The sequence below is a fragment of the Pseudorca crassidens genome, chromosome 7, assembly GCF_039906515.1.
Source record: "Pseudorca crassidens isolate mPseCra1 chromosome 7, mPseCra1.hap1, whole genome shotgun sequence".
Lineage (NCBI taxonomy): Eukaryota > Metazoa > Chordata > Mammalia > Artiodactyla > Delphinidae > Pseudorca > Pseudorca crassidens.
The window spans coordinates 94,701,503-94,715,530 of NC_090302.1; positions in this window are offsets into that span (position 1 = coordinate 94,701,503).

Here is a 14,028-nt window from a genome sequence, read left to right on the forward strand (position 1 = left end):
TATACCAGTCTTGAATGTATGTCCTTGTGTGAGAGCATCCTTATGCAGTGTGCATATGCCCAGTGGCTTTGGTGGGATAGCTGAACTTGAAGTGAGCACAGGCTGTGTTTTCCCCTGGGTATTGCTGTCAGCTACCACCTTGATGGGAGGTAGGGTTGGAGTTGGAGGGGCTAGAGCAAGAGCCAGTTTCTTCCTGGGGCTTCTCCTATGCTCAATGACTGTCACTGCCCTATTGGGGGAAAGGCTCAATGGGCTGAAGCAGAAGCCCTTAGGGAGTTGCATTTCTCCCATATGTGTGATGGTAGTCTCTGCCTTTGTTGGAGTAGTGGCAGGGGTCTGAGGGCTTGGGGCTGCACTTCTGTGCTAGTTTTTCTTACTCCCCCCTTGTGCATGCCTTGGATAGAGGCTGGGTGGGGGCTGGAAGGGTTGGTGCCACACTACTGAGCTGGACCTGCCCCCTCCCAACTGTGCACAGGGATGCTCCTGCTGGCAATGGCTACCTCATCCCTGATCAGAGGCAGGGGCAGGGTCTATGTCAGCTCCATTCCCTCCAAGTGTGAGTACTCTCATTAATAATGACAGACTCCACCCTAGTGGAGAGCAACACTGGAGCAAAAGCGGCTGGAGCAGGAGTCCACTGCAGGCCTGGGGGCATGCTGGGGCAGTCCTGGCAAACCAGCCAGAGCCCCAGGCAGTTTTCAATTTGCTGCCTCCATGCTGTGACCAGGAGTAAGCAAGACTATGCACATGATCTTCAAGTGTGGAGTCTCAGTTTTGTACCACCGTCCAGTAAGCCCCACTGGTTTTCAAACTGGCTAAGGGGGTTTGTCTTCTTGGTATTTGACCCTAGGGCTAAGGTGTCTAATATGTGGCTCAAACTCTTGCTCCCCAGGGAGGACGTTGGAGCCTGTGATATCCCCCTCCTCTTCTGTGTCCCCCTCTACGGGTGTGTGTCCCAATCATATTGCTTCTCCCCCCTTCTTACCAAACTCCATGTGGATCTTTCTTTACAGCCTTGGTTGTAGAAGACTTGTTTTTCTAGTTCCCGGGTCAATCTCAGTGAGAGTTGCTCTATATGTAGTTGTAGTTTTGATGTGTTCTTAAGGAGAGGTGAGCCCAACATCCTGCTACTCTTGATCTCAACTTTTTTGAATGAATTAAAATATTGACAGCTAAACAAATTCATTCTAAAACAAATCTGCATCAGCCTCAGAGTTACCAGGAAATGCCTTGTGCACACAGTCCTGTGTAGCTCTGGGTGTTCAATTCTCCTTTTTCATCAAGCTCTTCTCAGGCATAGCTGAGACCCCAGCACTTACTCCCAGATGAAGCATCTTCAGACTGCAGTGTGGCATCTGCTTCAGCAGGTGGGAATCCCACAACCCCTCAGAGCCCTGCCCCTACCCACCAAACCATGTTCTGTCCGGTACCTCCTCAATCCCGTCCCCCTCTCCCCCCATCCCCCCAAGCATGGGCCTTGCAGTCATTGCAACATGTGCTTCCCAATCTCAAGTCTTCTTAAACCAATTGTGCATTCAGACACACGGAGCAAGTTAAAGACATTTCATTGTGTTTTTAATTTTAGAAAAATAGAAGATTTAGAGAGCTTTAAGTTTCCTTGTTTATGAGGACCTGAGGATTAGTAGGAAAAGACATGTGGTGTAAGTATCTTTAGAACATTCTTTCCTGAAGCCTCAGAGCCTTTCACTCCTGGAAGGCCCTCATGGAAATTTTCTTTATAGGCCTGACAGTGCCCCTCCTTCTCTTCAGCACTGGGATTGACCAGCTGCTGGTAATGGACAAGAGGCTTCAAAAGTCTGGTTACATATAGGCAGTAAGACCTGACACAGTCAAAAATAAATTAAATAAATAAATAAATAAATCTTGAAAAAAAAAATAAAAGCAAACTGGAAGATAGAAAAATAGAAATCATTCACTCAGAACAGCAAAAAGAAAAATGAATTAAAAAATGAAAATAGTTTAAGTGACCTCTTGGACAACATCAAGGGTACCTAACATTGGCATTATAGGGTGTCCCAGAAGGAGAAGAGTGAGAGAAAGGTGTAGAAAATGTATTTGATAAAATTATGGCTGAAAACTTCCCAAAATTTTAAGAAGGAAACAGATATCAAGGTACAAGAAGCATAGAGAGTTCTAAAGAAGATGAACCCAAAGAGACCCAAACAAAACATATCATAATTAAAATGGAAAAAATTAAAGATAAGGAGAAACTTCTAAAGACAGGCTAGAAGGGAGTGACATAATATATTTAAAGTGCTGAAAGAAAAAACCTACAACATAGGATACTCTATTCAGCAAGGTTATCACTCACAATTGAAGGAGAGATGAAAAGATACTCAGACAAGCAAAAACTTAAAAAGTTTAATCAATACTAAACTGACTTCCTGAGAAGTATTAAAGAGTCTTCTTTAAGTGAAAAAGAAAAGGCTACAATGGGAAATAAGAAATTATAGGAGGGAAAAAGTCCCAATGGTAAAAACAAATACATATTAAAGGCTGTGGATCAACCACTTAAGTAAGCTAGCGTAAAGGTTAAAAGACAAAATTGTAAAATGAACTATAACTACAATAAACAGTTAAGGGATAGACATGAAGATGTAAAATATGACATCAAAACACAAAATGTGGAGGAGGTGTAGTAAAAAACATAGATCTCTTAGAATGTGTTTGAATTTAAGTGACTAACAGTTTAAAACAAGTAGATATAGTTATCGGTCAACATATATAAACTACATGGTAAACACAAATCAAAAACCTACAATAGATACACAAAAACTAGAGAGAAAGGAACAAAAACATAACATTAAAGAAAATCAAACCACAAGGGAAGAGACTAAAAGAAGAAGAAAAGAACAGAGAAGAGCTACAAAAACATCAGAAAACAAATAACAAAATGGCAGTAAGTACATACCTATCATTGATTGCATTTTAAATATCAATGGGCTAAATGTTTCAATCAAAAGACATAGGGTGGCTGATTGGATAAAAAATACAAGAATCATCAGTATGCTGCCTAAAAGAACTCACTTCAGAGTTGTTGAAAGTGAGAATTGATTGAAAGTGAGAGGATGGCAAATGGAAATGAAAAGAAAGCTGGATTAGCAATACTCATATCAGACAAAGTATACTTTAAAACAAAGTCTATAAAAAAGACAAAGAAATACATTACATAATGATACAGGGATCAATAAAAGAAGGGGATACAACACCCATTAACATACATGCATCTAATATAGGTGCACCTAAATATATAAAGTATTAACAGACATAAAGAGAGAAATTGACATATAATAGTAGGAGATTTAGTACCACACTTACATCAGTGAACAGATCATCCAGAGAGAAAATCAATAAGGAAACAATGGCCTTAAATGACACATTATATCAGTAGAACTTAATAGATATCTACAGGACATTGCTTCTAAAAAAAGCAGAATACATACTCTTTTCAAACGCACATGGAACAGTCTCCAGAATAGATCACATGCTAGGCCCAAAACAAGTCTCAACAAATTTAAGAGGATAGAAATTGCATTGTTTCTTTTTCTGCTACAATGGTGTGAAACTAAAAATCAATTACAAAAAGGAAAATGGGAAAATCACAAATAAATGGAGACTGAACAACATGCAACTAAAAAAATCAATGGGTCAATGAAGAAATCAAAGAGGAAATCAGAAAATACCTTGAGACAAATGAAAATAAAAACATAACTTTCCAAAATCTAGGGGGTGCAGCAAAAGCAGTTTGAAGAGGGAAGTTTACAGCAATACAGGCATAACTCAAGAAACAAAAAAAATCTCAAATAAACAACATAACTTACCATCTACATGAATTAGAAAAAGAAGAAAAAAACTATGTCCAAAGTCAGAAGAAGGAAGGAAATAATAAAGACTAGGAAAGAAATAAACTAGAGACCAAACAAATCATAGAAAATCATAGAAAAGATCAGAGAAACAAAGAGCTGGATTTTTTCAAACAAAATTGATAAGCTTTTAGCCAAGCTCATTAAGAAAGAAAGAGACAGGACCAAAATAAACAAGATAAGAAATGAAAGAGGAGAAATTACAGCCAGTATCACAGAAATACAATCATAAGAGTGTACTATAAATATATGACTACAAATTGGACAACCTAGAAGAAATGGGTAAACTTCTAGAAATATACAGTATTTCAAACTGAATCAGGAAGAAATAAGTAATCTGAACAGATTGATTAATAGTATTGAAATTGAATCAGTAATCAAAAAACTCCCCAAAACAAAAGTCCAGGGCCAGACAGCTTCACAAAGGAATTCTACCAAACATATAAGGAAGAGTTAATACTTATTCTTCTCACACTAATCCAAAAAATTGAAGAGGAGGGAACTCTCCCAAATTCATTCTACAAGGCCATTATTACCCTTATACCAAATCCATACAACTATACTATAAATAAGACACCTTTCATGGTAAAAACTCTCAACGAAGTTGGTATAGAGGGAACATATCTCAACATAATAAAGGCAATTTATGACAAACTCAAACTAACATTATACTCAATGGTGAAAAACTGAAAGCTTTTCCTCTAAAATCAGTAACAAGACAAGAATGCTCACTCTCACCATTTCTGTTTAACATAGTATTGTTAAAGTCCTAGCGACAGCAATCAGAAAATAAAAACAAATAAAAGGCATCCTAATTGGAAGGGAAGAAGTAAAACTGTAATTATTTGCAGATAATATGATACTATATATAGAAAACCCTCAAGTCTCCAACAACAACAACAAAAACTGCTAGAATAAATGAATTCAGCAAGGTTGCAGGATACAAGATTAATATACAGAAATCTGTTGCTTTTCTATACACTAAAATGAACCAAGAGAAAGCAAGAAAAAAATCCCATTTATAGTGGCATCAAAAAGAAGAAAATACCTAGGAACAAACTTACCCAATGAGGTGAAAGACCTATACTCTGAACTCTAAGACACTGATGAAGGAAATTGAAGATGACACAAAGAAATGGAAAAATATCCCATGCTCATTGATTGGAAGAATTAGTATTGTTAAAGTGTCCATCCTACCTAAAGCAATCCATAGATTCAATGTAATCCCTATCAAAATACCCATGATATTTTTCACAAAACTAGAATAAATTATCCTAAAATTTGTAGCAAACACAAAAGACCCTGACAAGCCAAAGCTATCTTGAAAAAAAAGAACAAAGCTGGAGGTATCATGCTCCCTGACTTCAGACTATATGATAAAAGCTACAGTAATCAAAAAAGTATAGTATTAGCACAAAAACAGACACATAGATCAATGAAAAAGAATAGAGAGCCCAGAAATAAACCCATGCACATATGGTGAATTAATCTATGAAAAGGAGGCAGAAATATACAATGGGGAAAAGACAGTCTCTTCAATAAGTGGGGTTGGGAAAACTGGACAGCTACATGTAAGAGAATGAAATTAGAATATTTTCTCACACTGTGTACAAAAATAAACTTAAACTGGAATAAAGATCTAATTGTGTGACCTGAAACCATAAAACTCTTAGAAGAATACATGGACAGTACATTCTTTGATATAAGTCTTAGCAGTATTTTTGTTTTTTGATCTGTCTCCTAAGGCAAAATAAATAAAAACAAAGTGAAACAAATGGAACCTAATTAAACTTAAAAGCTTTTGCACAATAAAGGAAAACATCAATGAAATGAAAAGACAAACTACTTAATGGGGAAAGATATTTGCAATTAATATGTCTAACAAGGGGTTAATATCCAAAATATATAAATATATCATACAACTTAATTTCAAAAAAACAAACAACCCAATTAAAAATGCTCAGAATACCTGAATAGATCTTTCTACAAGGAAGACATACAGATGGCCAAGAGACATATGAAAAGATGTTCAACATCAATAATCATGAGGAATATGCAAATCAAAACCAAAATGTGATATCACCTCACACCTGTCAGAATGGCTATTGTCAAAAAGACAAATTATAAGTATTGACTAGGATAGGGAGAAAGAGGGAATGTAAATTGGTATAGCCACTATGGAAAACAGTTTGGATATTCCTCAAAAAATTAAAATAGAACAACCATCTGATCCAGCAATTACAGTCCTGGGTATATATCCAAAGGAAACAAAAACAGAACTTCAAAAAGATAGGAGAGATTGGCTCAAGATGGCGGAGTAGAAATATGTGCTCTCACTGTCTCTTGTGAGAACAGCAGGATCACAATTAACTGCTGAACAATCATTGACAGGAAAACACTGGAACTCACCAAAAAAGATACCCCACATCCAAAGACAAAGGAGAAGCCACAATGAGACAGTAGGAGGGGCGCAATCACAATAAAATCAAATCCCATAACTGCTGAGTGGGTGACACACAAACTGGAGAACACTTATATCACAGAAGTACACCCAGTGGAGTGAAGGTTCTGAGCCCCACGTCAGGCTTCCCAACCTGGGGGTCCATCAATGGGAGGAGGAATTCCTGGAGAATCAGACTTTGAAGGCTAGTGGGATTTGGTTGCAGGACTTCAACGGAACTGAGGGAAACAGAGACTCCACTCTTGGAGGGCACACACAAAATAGAGTGCACATCAGGACCCAGGGGAAGGAGCAGTGACTCCATAGAAGACTGAACCAGACCTACCTGCTAGTGTTGGAGGGTCTCCTGCAGAGGTAGGGGTGTGGCTCTGTCTCACTGTGAGGACAAGGACACTGGCAGCAGAAGTTCTGGGAAGTACTCCTTGGTGTGAGCCCTCCCAGAGTCCACCATTAGCACAACCAAAGAGCCCGGTCAGATCAAGTGTTGGGTTGCCTCAGGCCAAACAACCAACAGGGAGGGAACACAGCCCCACCCATCAGCAGACAAGGGGTTAAAGTTTTACTGAACTCTGTCCAGCAGAGGAACAGCCAGCTCTACACACCACCAGTCCCTCTCATCAGCAAACTTGCACATGCCTCTTAGATAGCCTCATCCAACAGAGGGCAGACAGCAGAAGCAAGAAGAAATACAATCATGCAGCCTGTGGAACAAAAATCACATTCACAGAAAGATAGACAAGATGAAAAGGCAGACGGTTATGTACCAGATGAAGGAACAAGATAAAACACCAGAAAAACAACTAAATGAAGTACAGATCGGCAATCTTCCAGAAAAATAATTCAGAATAATGATAGTGAAGATGATCCAGGACCCTGGAAAAAGAATGGAGGCAAAGATTGAGAAGATGCAAGAAATGTTTAATAAACATCTACAAGAATTAAAGAACAAACAAACAGAGATGAACAATACAATAAGTGAAATGAAAAATACACTAGAAGGAATCAATAGCAGAATAACTGAGGCAGAAGAACAGATAAGTGACCTAGAAGACAGAATGGTAGAATTCACTGCTGCAGAACAGAATAAAGAAAAAAAATGAAAAGAAATGAAGATCACCTAAGAGACTTCTGGGACAACATTAAAAGCAACAACATTCAAATTATAGGGGTCCCAGAAGGAGGAGAGAGAGAGAAAGGACCAGAGAAAATATTTGAAGAGATAATAATCGAAAATTTCCCTAACATGGGAAAGGAAATAACCACCCAAGTCCAGGAAGTGCAGAGAGTCCCATACAGGATAAACCAAAGGAGAAACACATTGAGACACATAGTAATCAAATTGGCAAAAATTAAAGACAAAGAAAAATTATTGAAAGCAGCAAAGGAAAAACAAAATAACATACAAGGGAACTCCCATAAGGGTAACAGCTGATTTCTCAGCAGAACTTTACAAGCCAGAAGAGAGTGGCATGATGAAAGTTAAAGTGATGAAAGGGAAGAACCTACAACAAAGATCACTCTACCCAGCAAGGATCCCATTCAGATTTGATGGAGAAATTAAAAGCTTTACAGACAAGAGAAAGCTAAGAGAATTCAGCACCACAAAACTGGCTCTAAAACAAATGGTAAAGAAACTTCTCTAAGTGGGAAACACTAGAGAAGAAAAGGACCTACAAAACCAAATCCAAAACAAATAAGAAAATGGTAATAGGAACATACATATTGATAATTACCTTAAATGTGAATGGATTAAATGCTCCAGCCAAAAGACACAGGCTTGCTGAATGGATACAAAAACAATACGCATACATATGCTGTCTACAAGAGTCCCACTTCAGACTTTGGGCCACATACAGACTGAAAGTGAGGGGATGGAAAAATATATTCCATGCAAATGTAAATCAAAAGAAAGCTGGAGTAGCGATACTCATATCAGATAAAATAGACTTTATAATAAAGAATGTTGCAAGAGACAAGGAAGGACACTACATAATGATCAAGGGATCGATCCAAGAAGAAGATATAACAATAATAAATATATATGCACCAAACATAGGAGCACCTCAATACTTAAGGCAACTGTTAACAGCTATAAAAGAGGAAATCGAAAGTAACACAATAATACTGAAGGATTTTAAGACCTCACTTACACCAAGCGGCAGATCATCCAAACAGAAAATTAATAAGGAAACCCAAGCTTCAAATGACACAATAGACCAGATAAATTTAATTGATATTTATAGGACATTCCATCCCAAAACAGCAGATTGCACTTCCTTCTCAAGTGTGCACAGAACATTCTCTAGGATAGATCACATCTTGGGTCACAAATCAAGCCTCAGTAAATTAAGAAAATTGAAATCACATCAAGCATCTTTTCTGACCACAACCCTTGGAGATTAGAAATCAATTACAGGGAAAAAAACATAAAAAACAGAAACACATGGAGGCTAAACAATACATACTAAATAATCAAGAGATCACTGAAGAAATCAAGAGGAAATCAAAAAATACCTAGATATAAATGACAATGAAAATACAATGATCCAAAACCTATGGGATGCAGCAAAAGTAGTTCTAAGAGGGAAGTTTATAGCTATACAAGCCTACCTCAAGAAACAAGAAAAATCTCAGATAAACAGTCTAACCTTACACCTAAAGGAACTAGAGAAAGAAGAACAAACAAAACCCAACGTTAGGAGAAGGAAAGAAATCATAAAGATCAGAGCAGAAATAAATGAAATAGAAACAAAGAAAAAATAGCAAAGATCAATAAAAATAAAAGCTGGATTTTTAAGAAGATAAACAAAATTGATAAACCTTTAGCCAGAATCATCAAGAAAAAGAGGGAGAGGACTCAAATCAATAAAATTAGAAATGAAAAAGGAGAAGTTACAACAGACACCACAGAAATAAAAAGCATCCTAAGAGACTGCTACAAGAAACTCTATACCAATAAAATGGAAACCTGGAAGAAATGGACAAATTCTTAGAGAGGTATAAACTTCCAAGACCAAACCAGGAAGAAATAGAAAATATGAACAGACTAATCACAAGTAATGAAATTGAAACGGTGATTAAAAATCTTCCAACAAACAAAAATCCAGGACCAGATGGCTTTACAGGTGAATTCTATCAAATATTTAGAGAAGAGCTAACACCCATCCTTCTCAAACTCTTCCAAAAAGTTGCAGAGGAAGGAACAGTCCCAAACTCATTATATGAGGCCACCATCACCCTGAAACCAAAACCAGACAAAGAAACTACAAAAAAAGAAAATTACAGACCAATATCACTGATGAATATAGATGAAAAAATCCTCAACAAAATACTGGCAAACAGAATCCAACAACACATTAAAAGGATCATACACCATGATCAAGTGGGACTTATCCCAGGGATGCAAGGATTCTTCAATATGCACAAGTCAATCAGTGCGATACACCATATTAACAAACTGAAGAATAAAAACCATACGATCGCCTCAATAGGTGTAGAAAAAGCTTTTGACAAATTTCAACACCCATTTATGATTAAAAACTCTCCAGAAAGTGGGCATAGAGGGAACCTACTTCAACATAATAAAGACCATATATGACAAACCCACAGCAAACATCATCCTCAATGGTGAAAAACTGAAAGCATTTCCTCTAAGATCAGGAACAGGACAAGGATGTCCACTCTCACTATTATTATTCAACATAGTTTTAGAAGTCCTAGCCACTGCAATCAGAGAAGAAGAAATAAAAGGAATACAAATTGGAAAAGAAGAAGTAAAACTGTCACTGTTTGCAGATGACATGATACTATACATAGAGAATCCTAAAGATGTCACCAGAAAACTACTAGAGCTAATCAATGAATTTGGTAAAGTTATAAGATAAAAAATTAATACACAGAAATATCTTGCATTCCTATACACTAATGATGAAAAATCTGAAAAAGAAATTTAGGAAACACTCCCATTTACCATTGCAAGAAAAGGAATAAAATACCTAGGAATAAATCTACCTAGGGAAACAAAAGACCCTTATGCAGAAAACTATAAGACACTGATGAAAGAAATTAAAGATGATACAAACAGATGGAGAGATATACCATGTTCTTGGATTGGAAGAATCAATGTTGTGAAAATGACTATACTACCCCAAGCAATCTACAGATTCAATGCAATCCCTATCAAATTACCAATGGCATTTTTTACAGAACTAGAACAAAAAATCTTAAAATTTGTATGGAGACACAAAAGAACCTGAATAGCCAAAGCAGTCTTGAGGGAAAAAAACGGAGCTGGAGGTATCAGACTCCCTGACTTCAGACTATACCTCAAAACTACAGTAATCAAGAAAATATGGTATTGGCCCAAAACTGAAATATACATCAATGGAACAAGATAGAGAGCCCAGAGATAAATCCATGCACCTATGGTCAATTAATCTATGACAAAGGAGGCAAGAATATATAATGCAGAAAAGACAGCCTCTTCAATAAGTGGTGCTGGGAAAACTGGACAGCTACATGTAAAAGAATAAAATTAGAACACTCCCTAACACCACAGACAAAAATAAACTCAAAATGGATTAGAGACCTAAATGTAAGACTGGACACTCTAAAACTCTTAGAGGAAAACATAGGAAGAACACTCCGTGACATAAATCACAGCAAGATCTTTTTTGATCTACCTCCTAGAGTAATGGAAATAAAAACAAAAACAAATGGAACCTAATGAAACTTAAAAGCTTTTGCATAGCAAAGGAAACCACAAACAAGACGAAAAGGCAACCTTCTAATGGGAGAAAATATTTGCAAACAAATCAGCGGACAAAGGATTAATCTCCAAAATATATAAAAAGCTCATGCAGCTCAATATTAAAAAAACAAACAAATCAATCCAAAAATGGGCAGAAGACCTAAACAGACTTTTCTCCAAAGAAGACATACAGATGGCCAAGAATCACGTGAAAAGCTGCTCAACATCACTAATTATTAGAGAAATGCAAATCAAAACTACAATGAGGTATCTCCTCACACCAGTTAGAATGGGCATCATCAGAAAATCTACAAACAACAAATGCTGGACAGGGTGTGGAGAAAAGGGAACCCTCTTGCACTGTTGGTGGGAATGTAAATTGATACAGCCACTATGGAGAACAGTATGGAGGTTCCTTAAAAAACTACAAATAGAATTGCCATATGACCCCACAATCCTACTACTGGGCATATACCCAGAGAAAACCATAATTCAAAAAGACACATGCACCCCGATGTTCACTGCAGCACTATTTACAATAGCCAGCTCATGGAAACAACTTAAATGCCCATCAACAGACAAATAGACAAAGAAGATGTGGTACATATATAAAATGGCATATTACTCAGCCATAAAAAGGAACGAAATTGGGTCATTTGTAGAGACGTGGATGGATCTAGAGACTGTCATATGGAGTGAAGTAAGTCAGAAAGAGAAAAACAAATATTGTATATTAACGCATATATGTGGAAGCGAGAGAAATGGTACAGATGAATCGGTTTGCAGGGGACAAATTGAGACACAGATGTAGAGAACAAACGTATGGACACCAAGGGGGGAAAACGGCGGGGCGGGGGGTGTTGTGATGAATTGGGCGATTGGAATTGACATGTATACACTGATGTGCATAAAATGGATGACTAATAAGAACATGCTGTATAAAAACCAAAAAAACAAAAATATATATGTCCCCCAATGTTCTTCACAGCATTTATTTACAATAGCCACAGTATGGAAGCAACCTAAGTGTCCATCATAAGATGAATGGATAAAGAAAATGTGATCTCCCTCTCTCCCTCTCTCCCTCTCTCCCTCTCTCCCTCTCTCTCTCTCTCTCTCTCTCTCTCTCTCTCTCTCTCTCTCTATATATATATATATATATATATATATATATATATATATATATATATAAAATGGGATATTTCTCAGCCATAAAAGGATGGAATTTTGCCATTTGCAACAACACTGATGGACCTGGAGGGTATTATGCTTAATGAAATAGGTAAGACAGAGAAAGACAAAAACTGTATATTTTCACTTATATGTTGAAGAAAAATAAAATAAACAAATAAATAATAATAAATAAATTTATAATAATAAATTATATAATAAAAATATAATAAAATGGGGACAGATACAGAGAACAAGCTAGTAGCTACCAGTGGGGAGAGGGGCAAGATAGGAATTGGGTATTTAAGAGGTAAAAACTATTACTTATAAAATAAGTAAGATGCAAGGATGTAACATACAGCACAGGGAATATAACCAATATTTTGTAATAACTTTATATGGAGTATAATCTATAAAAATATCGAATCACTATGTTGTACACCTGAAACTAATATAACATTGTAAATCAACTATACTTCAATTAAAAATTTAATCTATTCATTTATAAAATTTACACACATTGCCCATATTTTTGTCCTTGTTTCATGAGTGACATCTTTCAAAATGCTTGTATCTCAGATATTCTGAGAAGTTGATTCTGACAGCACTATCTTTAGCTCCACACACAGTAAGTGCTGGTTTCTTTATCTTGGTTATCTCTGAAGAGCAGGCTCTTGGCACACATATTAGGGATATGAAAAATTCAGATTGTTATTTTTCAAAGTATGTTTCAGGGAACATTATTCCTTCCTAGATGTTTCATTTAAAAAAAGGACTCCAGGGCTTCCCTGGTGGCGCAGTGGTTCAGAGTCCGCCTGCTGCTGCTGCCGATGCAGGGGATGCGGGTTTGTGCTCCGGTCCAGGAGGATGCCACATGCCGCGGAGCAGCTGGGCCCGTGAGCCATGACCGCTGAGCCTGCGCGTCCGGAGCCTGTGCTCCACAATGGGAGAGGCCACAACAGTGAGAGGCCCGCGTACTGCAAAAAAAAAAAAAAAAAAAAAAGACTCCATTGTCAAATTAATTTGAATAATTTTGTGTGTACCATGTCAGTCTCTTGGAGATTCACAAAGTTCCCAATTAAAGTAATTCATTTTAATATCATGGAACCTGACATTTCTCAAACCTGTCTGACTATGGTTCCTTTTTTTATGTAACATCTGTTGACATCACTAAAAATGGGCAGAACTTACTTTGACACTTGCTCATCTAGCATCAATAGCCAGGAGGACCCTCCTGTGGTCTCCATCTCCCCCCAGTCTCTGGAAGGGGCCACAGCAAAACCACCTTAGGTGGTTAGATTACAGCAAATGAAGGTTCTTTATTTCTTCATTGTGACCCTGGGATTGGGTACAGCCAAAACATTTGTCTTCAGTAGTTTTTGCTGTTCTGATTCAGGGTGAAATTTGGCCTGTCTTAAAAATGAATGCATTTATGGCAGAAAAGTAAAACAACAAACAAACAAATAAACTTCCTATTTTCCCTTAACACATTGCCAATTTAATGCAAATTTCTTGCTAGGGAGTGCATACTTCTTAGTTACAAAGAGAAAAATCACTTTTAGGGTCTTCTTCTCAGGTTTTGGACTACTTTCCAAATACAGGAGAGGTTACTTTTGGGAATCAGTATTTCTTTATAAAGATGAGACAGAGTTTCAATATATACTCAGTATTCTTCTAGTCATTGTAGAGTATCCAGTGCCCTGGGTCTTATTTCCAGTAACCATGGAAATAGCATAAGTGATGAGACTGTGTGTGTGTGTGTG